We start from the raw sequence: 9,506 nt of genomic DNA, 5'->3' as shown, positions 1-9,506 counted from the left end.
GCAGCGTCATTGAGGCCATCTCCATTCTGAAGAAGTCCATTTTCTTCTTCTTCTACTTCCATGAGTTGGTAAATAAACCGAAAGGGTAAATACTGCCACATGGAGTGTGTTGTTTGAACAGGTATAAAGCCAAGGTTGGCGATTTACTGCTGCCTCCAGCTATGGAATGTTTGCTCACAAGCATAATTCATTGGCTGATCCCTTCTGATGACCTGGATGGAATTATGTGATCCTTCCTTAAAGAGATTCTCAGGTACTTTTGTATACTTTCTAGCCAGCAGTTCTAAAAGTAGCACTCACGAGCCAAAAGTTGTCCCCGAAAATTGTGTACGACGTCACATACAGTGCATTCGTAAAGTAATGAGACCCCTTAACTTTTTCCACATTTTGTTACGTTACAGCCTTATTTGAAAACGTATTAAACAGTTTTTTCTCCTCATCAATCTACACACAATACCCCATAATGACTCAGTACTTTGTTAGCACCTTTGTCAGCGATTAAACAAGTACAGCCTCGAGTCTTCTTGGGTATGACGCTACAAGCTTGCACACCTTTATTTGGGGAGTTTCACCCATTCTTCTCTGCAGATCCTCTCAAGCTCTGTCAGGTTGGATGGGAAGCGTTGCTGCACAACTATTTTCAGGTCTCTCCAGAGATGTTCGATCAGGTTCAAGTCTGGGCTCTGGCTGGGCCACTCAAGGACATTCAGACACTTGTCCTGAAGCTACTCCTGTGTTGTCTTGGCTGTATGCTTAGGGTTGTTGTCCTGTTGGAAGGTGAACCCTTGTCCCAGTCTGAGGTCCTGAGAGCTATGGAGCAGGTTTTCATTAAGGATCTCTCTGTACTTCTCTCCGTTCATCTTTCCATAGATCCTGACTAGTCTCCCAGTCCCTGCTGCTGAAAAACATCCCCACAGCATGATGCTGCCACCACCATGCTTCACCATAGGGATGGTTCCAGGTTTCCTCCTAATGTGATGCTTGGCATTCAGGCCGAAGAGTTCAATCTTGGTTTCATCAGACCAGAGAATCTTGTTTCTCATGGTCTGAGACTCTGAGAGTTTAGGTGCTTTTTTGGCAAACTCCAATCGGGCTGTCATGTGCCTTTTACTGAGGAGTGGCTTCTGTCTGGCCACTCTACCATAAAGGCCTGATTGGTGGAGTGCTGCAGAGATGGTTGTCCTTCTGGAAGGTTCTCCCATCTCCACAGAGGACCTCTGGAGCTCTGTCAGAGTGACCATCACCTCCGTGACCAAGGCCCTTCTCCCCCGATTGCTCAGTTTGGCCCGGCAGGCAGCTCAAGGAAGAGTCCGGGTGGTTCCAAACTTCTTCCATTCAAGAATGATGGAGGCCACTGTGTTCTTGAGGACCTACAATGCTGCAGAATGTTTTTAGTACATTTCTTCAGATCTGTGCTTCAACACAATCCTTTCTCGGAGCTCTACGGACAATTCTTTAGATCTCATGGCTTGGTTTTTGCTCTGACATGCACTGCCAGCTGTGGGACCTTATATAGACAGATGTGTGTCTTTCCAAATCATGTTCAATCAACTGAATTTACCACAGGTGGCCTCCAATCAAGTTGTAGAAACATCTCAAAGATGATCAATGGAAACAGGATGCACCTGAGCTCAATTCAAGTCTCATAGCAAAGGGTCTGAATATTTATTTAAAAAAGGTATTTATGTTGTTTATATTAAATACATTTGCAAAAAAATGTTTTCACTTTGTCATTATGTCATTATTGTGTGTAGATTGATGAAGATTTTTATTTGTTTAATCCATTTTAGAATAAGGCTGTAACGTAGCAGAATGTGGAAAAAAGAAAGGGGTTTGAATACTTTTCGAATGCACTGTATGTGCAGATATGTGCACCACGTCATTGCTCTCTCTCTGGCTCTGCTATGTGTGCATCTTGCTAGCTGTCACTCAAATGGCGAGGAGCTGAACCTTATCGGCTGGAACTCTAATTGCTAGAGGGCTGCCCACATGGGGGAAAATGCAGGGAAAATGGCGCTGCAGAGCTTCCACCAAACAGTAGCTTTCAAACTAGGGATTTTCTGGCTAATTGAGGTAAGACAGTAATTCTGCTCATAGATTAAGCATGTTTGAACTACACACTATACATCCAGTCCAAAGCAGGGCTTTCTAACTCATAGAAAATCCCACCCAGTTGACTACCTCAAAATTGTCCTCAATGGCGCTGCACATGATAAAACAGGCTTTTGGGTGTACTTTATCTATCTCTAAGGAGTTACATGACTGATCCAGGCTGAGCTATTTTCTTAATTGGACTGGGTTTGTGAGAGTTATTTAGTGAAACTATTGACTTGCTTGTTTACCAGTGGTCGAAGAAGTACTCAATACTTGAGTAAAAGTAAAGAAACCTTAATAGAAAATGACTCAAGTTATCAGGAATCAAGGTGAGACCCAGATACAGACATGTCGATTTGACTTTGGTTTAATATTCCAACAGGGGCAGGCAGGGGTCAGTAAACCAGAGGTGGGGCAACGGTACAGGTTGGCAGGCAGGGTCAGGGGCAGGCAGAGTGGTCAGGCAGATGAGCTTAGAGTCAGGACCGGCAAGACTCAAAACCAGGAGGGTAAGAAAAAGGAGAGACTGGAAAAAGCAGGAGCTGCGAACAAAAACGCTGGTTGACTTGACAAACAAGACGAACTGGCAATGGACAAACCGAGAACACAGGTATAAATACACAGGGGATAATGGGGAAGATTGGTGACACCTGGAGGGGGTGGAGACAATCATAAGGACAGGTGAAACAGATCAGGGTGTGACACAAGTAAAAGTAAAAGTCACCCAGTAAAATACTACTTGAGTAGAAGTCTAAAAGTATTTGGTTTTAAATATACTTAAGTATCAAAAGTAAATGCTAACCAGACGGCACAATTTTCAATTTTTTTATTGCCTGATAGCAGGGGCACACTCCAACACTCAGACATAATTTACCAACGAAACATTTGTGTTTAGTGAGTCCGCCAGATCAGAGGCAGTAGGGATCACCATGTTTTCTTAATAAGTGTGTGAATTGGACTATTCTCCTGTCAAAATGTAACGAGTGCTTTTGGGTGTCAGGGAAACTGACTGGAGCCAGTGGGTTTGGCGACGAATATGAAGCAAGGGCCAGCCAACGAGATCATACAGGTTGCAGTGCTGGGTGGTATATTGGGCTTTGGTGACAAAACGGATGGCACTGTGATAGACTACATCCAGTTTGCTGAGTAGAGTGTTGGAGGCTATTTTGTAAATGACATCGACGAAGTCAAGGATCGGTTTTAGTCAGTTTTACGATGGTATGTTTGGCAGCATGAGTGAAGGATGCTTTGTTGCGAAATAGGGAGCTGATTCTAGATTTAATTTTGGATCGGAGATGCTTAATGTGAGTCTGGAAGGAGACTTTACAATCTAACCAGACACCTAGGTATTTGTAGTATCCACATATTCTAAGTCAGAACCGTCCAGAGTAGTGATGCTGAACGGGTGGGCAGCGATCGGTTGAAGAGCATGCATTTAGTTTAACTTGCATTTAAGAGCATTAGAAGGCCATGGAAGGAGAGTTGTATGGCATTGAAGCTCGTCTGGAGGTTTGTTTAACACAGTGTCCAAAGAAGGGCCAGAAGTATACAGAATGGGGTCGTCTGCATAGAGGTGGATCAGAGAATCGCCAGCAGCAAGAGCGACATCATTAATGTATACAGAGAAAAGAGTCGGCCCGAGAATTGAACCCTGTGTCACCCCCATAGAGACTGCCAGAGGTCCGGACAACAGGCCCTCCGATTTGATACACTGATCTCTGTCTGAGAAGTAGTTGGTGAACCAGGCGAGGCAGTCATTTGAGAAACCAAGGCTGTTGAGTCTGCCAATAAGAATGTGTTGATTGACAGAGTCGAAAGCCTTGGCCAGGTCAATGAATACAGCTGCACAGTATTGTCTCTTATCAATGGCGGTTATGATATCGTTTAGGACCTTGAGCGTGGTTGAGGTGCACCCATGGCCAGCTCGGAAACCAGATTGCATAGCGGAGAAGGTACGGTGGGATTCGAAATGTTCGGTAATTTGTTTGTTAACTTGGCTTTCTAAGACCTTAGAAAGGCAGGGTAGGATAGATCTTGGTCTGTAACAGTTTGGGTCTAGAGTGTCTCCTCCATTGAAGAGGGTGATGACCGCGGCAGCTTTCCAATCTTTGGGGATCTCAGACGATACGAAAGAGAGTTTGAACAGGCTGGTAATAGGAGTTGCAACAATTGCGGTGGATAATTTTAGAAAGAGAGGGTCCAGATTGTCTAGCCTGTCTGATTTGTAGGGGTCCAGATTTTGCAGTTCTTTCAGAACATTGGCTATCTGGATTTGGGTGAAGGAGAAATGGGGGAGGCTTGGGCAAGTTGCTGAGGGGGGTGCAGGGTTGTTGACCGGGGTAGGGGTACCCAGGTGGAAAGCATGGCCAGCCGTAGAAAAATGCTTATTAAAAAAAAATTCTTCGTAATTCTTATTATCGTGGATTTATCGGCGGTGACAGTGTTTCCTAGCCTCAGTGCAGTGGGCAGCTGGGAGAAGGTGCTCTTATTCTCCATGGACTTTACAGTGTAATGGGTAATACAGTAATACAGTAATGGGCTATTGTGATTCTCCATTATCTGTTACGGGATAGGTACTGTTCAATTATGAATATGTATTGCCTTGTGAAGGTATTCATCCCCCTTGGCGTTTTTCCTATTTTGTTGCATTACAACCTGTAATTTAAATTGATTTATATTTGGATTTAATGTAATGGACATACACAAAGTAGTTTAAATTGGTGAAGTGAAATGGAAAAAATAACTAAAAATAAAGAAAACGGACAAGTGGTGCGTGCATATGTATTCACCCCCTTTGCTACGAAGTTAATTATGTCCACCTGTGTCCACCTGTGTCCACCTGTGTGCAATCTAAGTGTCACATGATCTGTAACATGATCTCAGTATATAAACACCTGTTCTGAAAGGCCCCAGAGTGTGCAACACCACTAAGCAAGGGGCACCAGCAAGCAAGCAGCACAGAGCTCTCCAAACAGGTCAGGGACAAAGTTGTGGAGAAGTACAGATCAGGGTTGGGTTATAAAAAAATATCAGATACTTTGAGCATCCCACGGAGCACCATTAAATCCATTATTAAAAAATTGAAAGAATATGGCACCACAACAAACCTGCCAAGAGAGGGCCGCCCACCAAAAATCACAGATGAGTCTAGGAGGGCATTAATCAGAGAGGTAACAAAGAGACCAAAGATAACCCTGCAGGAGCTGCAAAGCTCCACAGCGGATATTGGAGTATCTGTCCATAGGACCACTTTAAGCCGTACACTCCACTGAGCTGGGCTTTATGGAAGAGTGGCCAGAAAAAAGCCATTGCTTAAAGAAAAAAATAGGCAAACATGTTTGGTGGCCAGCTTTTTGGCCATCAAGGAAAATGCTATTTCTGGCGCAAACCCAACACCTCTCATCACCTCGAGAATTCCATCCCCACAGTGAAGCATGGTGGTGGCAGCATCATGCTGTGGGGATGTTTTTTTATCAGCAGAGACTGGGAAACTGGTCAGAATTGAAGGAATGATGGATGGCACTAAATACAGGGACATTTTTGAGGGGAACCTGTTTCAGTCTTCCAGAGATTTGAGACTGGGACAGAGGTTCACCTTCCAGCTGAACAATGACCCTAAGCATACTGCTAAAGCAACACTCGAATGGTTTAAAGGGAAACATTTAAATGTCTTGGAATGGCCTAGTCAAAACCCAGACCTCAATCCAATTGAGAATCTGTGGTAAGACAAAGATTGCTGTACACCAGCGGAACCCGTCCAACTTGAAGGAGCAGGAGCAGTTTTGCCTTGAAGAATGGGCAAAATTCCCAGTGGCTTGATGTGCCAAGCTTATAGAGACATACCCCAAGAGACCTGCAGCTGTAATTGCTGCAAAGGTTGGCTCTACAAAGTATTGACTTTGGGAGGGTGAATAGTTAGGCACGCTCAAGTTTTCTTTTTTTTGTTATTTCTTCTTTGTTTCACAAGAAAAAATATTTTGCATTTTCAAAGTGGTAGGCATGTTGTGTAAATCAAATTATACGAACCCCCCAAAAATACATTTTAATTCCAGGTTGTAAGGCAACAAAATAGGAAAAATGCCAAGGGAGGTGAATACTTTCGCAAGCCACTGTAAACCTTGGATTGCTACATATTGGCCGTTGAGAGGCTTTGAAGCCACCGGTCGGCCATATTGGCACTCCCAACTATTAGTCCGCCATAGGAGGAATGGAATTCTATAGTATTTCAATGAAATGTTTCAAGGACAAAATTATTTTTGTTGTTGTAGTGGGGACAGTAAATATAGTCATCTCTAAAAATTATACTTTAAGGAAAATTATTGTATATATTTGTATTTGTTATTTTTATGTTTAGCTCACATAACAGAATTTAAAAGTATGCATTAAGGTGTCTGTAATTTAATACGTTTGTCAAAATAATTGTAGACATTAATAAATGCATTTCTGTAGCTTTCCAAAATATGTTTTACAATGGTGGGGGAGAGCCAAGATGGAGGCAAGGTGGCTTCAACACAGCGCCCCCTATCAATCATCTTGTGCAGGGATATTCAACTCTTACCCTACCAGGTCTGGAACCCGCTGGTTTGCTGTTTTGCCTGATAATTAATTGCATCCTCTTGGTATCCCAGATCTAAATCAGTCCCTGATTAGAGGGCAACAATGAAAAAACGCAGTGGACCTGGCTTGGAGGTCCAGAATTGAGTTTGACGGATCTAGTATATATATAAATGATTGGTACTGTTTGGTATAGCCAAAAGATTCAGACCCTACCGTTACGCTTGTTTACACTGAGCTGCACTGGGATTGGAACGCCATCATGGTTAGATTAAGACACCGCTGAGTCAGCGGATAAGGATAGGATAAGGCACTATACTCAAAATGTTACTTTTATCCAAACTCCTACATCGAGAAGATTGAAATACTGCTAGTTTTTCCTGAAAACCGCCCTTTTCGTCCTCAATATGCATGTGCCTTGTCGAATTATTTGCTTTGCAACAATTCTGCAATTAAAGAGCTTGTCAAACTGCAGAGTCTGGTGTCCAACATGAGTTCTGGAAGGAAATGTGAGTTTGAACAGCCTTCACCACCAACAACTACTGCACTCTCCAGGGACATACTGTAACTAACTAACCGGTTGAACAAGTGTTTTTGAAACAAGAAGTAGGCTAATTATTATTGGAAAGAGGCTCTCTAGTCTACCAATAATGTTTGGTTCAACAATATGTCAAATGTAGCCTAATTGATAACTGTTTTCATTCATGAGCATGTGCTGAATTCTGTCTTTGTTCTTTGTTTCAGTGTTCAGACTGGGGAACACTGTGAATTCCATTGACGAAGCCAGGCAGACCTTGCAGCTCTCTGACCCTGTGCTGCGCTTCTGCCTTACTGTGGCCAACCTCAACCCGCCCTTTGCTTTATCTGCAAGAATTTGCTCTGGGCCAGAAATGTTGGCATGGTCTATGATGTCAACAAGGAGCGATGGAGCTTGAACGCCTCTCGTTGCTCCTTCTTGTCCCTGGTTAATAGTCTGACCAGAGATGTTTACGTTATTACCCAGATTATGGTTCAGAGAACCAAAAATAGGCTGTTTCAACAGAAAATGGATCAGCACCTCAAAGACAGAACGGATCAGGCTTTTCTTGTTCCTCAACCGGATCCTTTTCTGCTCCTGCTTATTGAGAGTCTTAAAAGACATCCCTCGGTTGCCCTCGACACACTGAAAAACATTTGATATTTCCATTTCACTGGACAGGCTGGGCGTTTACTGGTCAAACCTAGGGGTGGTGGGCTTTTGTGGGCAAATCTCCTCTCTGTTAGGGATAATGTCACCCCAGTTTGAAAATGAAACCATAACCTAGAGTTAACGGTAAATTAATGGAGCTAGAGTTATTAAATGAAGAGAGGCTATACACAGTATGATGGGCAGATGCTGGTACTAAGGTTTGTAGTCAAACATTGGTGAGACAGAATTTTGCACGGGTTCCTTACTTTGAATATCACTACAGGTGAAGCTACATGTTGGCAGAAGTTCACTGATGATAGCAACCCCTTCAGATAAACTGTTTGAAGCTTATAGGGCAAACACTTTTATGTGTATTTTATGAGTAGCTTTCATTTTTTTAAATCACTTCATTTTTTTATGATTACTGTTGGGACCAGCAATAGCTCATTGGTTGACACATGGGTATTATTAGACATCTTTAAATTAGTAGATTATAAAGGGAACTTTTCAGTAGTTTAGGAATCAAAAAGACAGAGACTGGACAGGGATCTTAGTAAACTTTATTGTTTACTAGTGTTTGATTGAACGTAGAGCCCTGTAGTTGGGTGCCATAATGCTTTATTTTACAGAAATTTGACGGATCAAGAGTTGCATCATCCAGCCAGCATGGCCACACTAATCCAAGCCCACCAGTTAGCATCGTATCCTTTATGGCTTTATCATTACTTATAGATATTTTCTGTTCATTGTGAGAAAAATATAGTTAAGTTCAAAATGTCTATGCAAATCATATATTCCATAATAGAAAAGCATTATTAATACAGTAGATTTCTATGCATAATGCAATGTACGTAACAAAATGGGTTGAATTTAAAAAAATTTAACTGTTCAATAAGAAAATAAAGACATCTGATGGACTTTTATGCAATTATTCACAATGCTGTTGTAAAGGTACACTTATTTGAAGTCCTGAGTTGAACAAAGTAAAAAGAAAATTAACATGGTTAATTACCAAGCAGTTTGATAAATGTGGCCCCTGGGACTGAAAAATATTGAGAAACACTAAAAAGTAGATTACTAATTTGGGGTTGACATTTTTCATTTGGAGAAAATATTTGTCCTTTGATTTTATCTAAAATATTGTAGGGAATTGTGTAATGCACATTCGCTATTCAATATGATGATCAGTTTGTGGTGCAAGGAATTCCCAGAAAAGTGCTGAAACACTGCCACCTCAAGGAAATATATAGCAATTTATAAAACAGACAATTATTGATGAAAAGAGATTTATTTATTTTTTCAGAGACATTAATACATTTTGTAATATTTTTCTAGAGGAAAAGTTGGTGATAAAGCATCCCCCACAGACAATTGCAAATATATTACATTTACCTTTCGCCAAGTAGAGGCTTCTTGTCTGTCTTGAATAGATTGAGGAAATTGTGCAAAGAAGGAAGCAAAAAAAGAATAGTTACACAAATTTGTTCTCAAAGGTCGACAATCTGTAGTGATTTATACTAGACAAGAGATTTTATTTCACATTTATATTGAGACATTTAATTTACCAATATCAACAAAGTAAACGCACCAGCAACAGCGAGACAATAAACTAAAAATGATTCTAGAGTTGTTTGATTTGTAAGCAGTATGCACATTAAATGGCATTTTGCATTTCAAGAGCACATTGTAG

At 41.6% G+C, this 9,506-nt stretch overlaps 1 pseudogene; it reads left to right on the top strand.

Moving 5' to 3' along the window:
* Nucleotides 1-7,138: 7,138 nt before the first annotated feature.
* Nucleotides 7,139-8,754, top strand: LOC106561193 (peroxisomal membrane protein 11A-like; annotated as a pseudogene).
* The last annotated feature ends 752 nt before the right edge of the window (nucleotides 8,755-9,506 follow it).

This window comes from Salmo salar, chromosome 10, assembly GCF_965601325.2.
Source record: "Salmo salar chromosome 10, fSalSal1, whole genome shotgun sequence".
NCBI classification, from domain to species: domain Eukaryota; kingdom Metazoa; phylum Chordata; class Actinopteri; order Salmoniformes; family Salmonidae; genus Salmo; species Salmo salar.
This window is presented reverse-complemented; position numbering and strand designations above follow the sequence as displayed.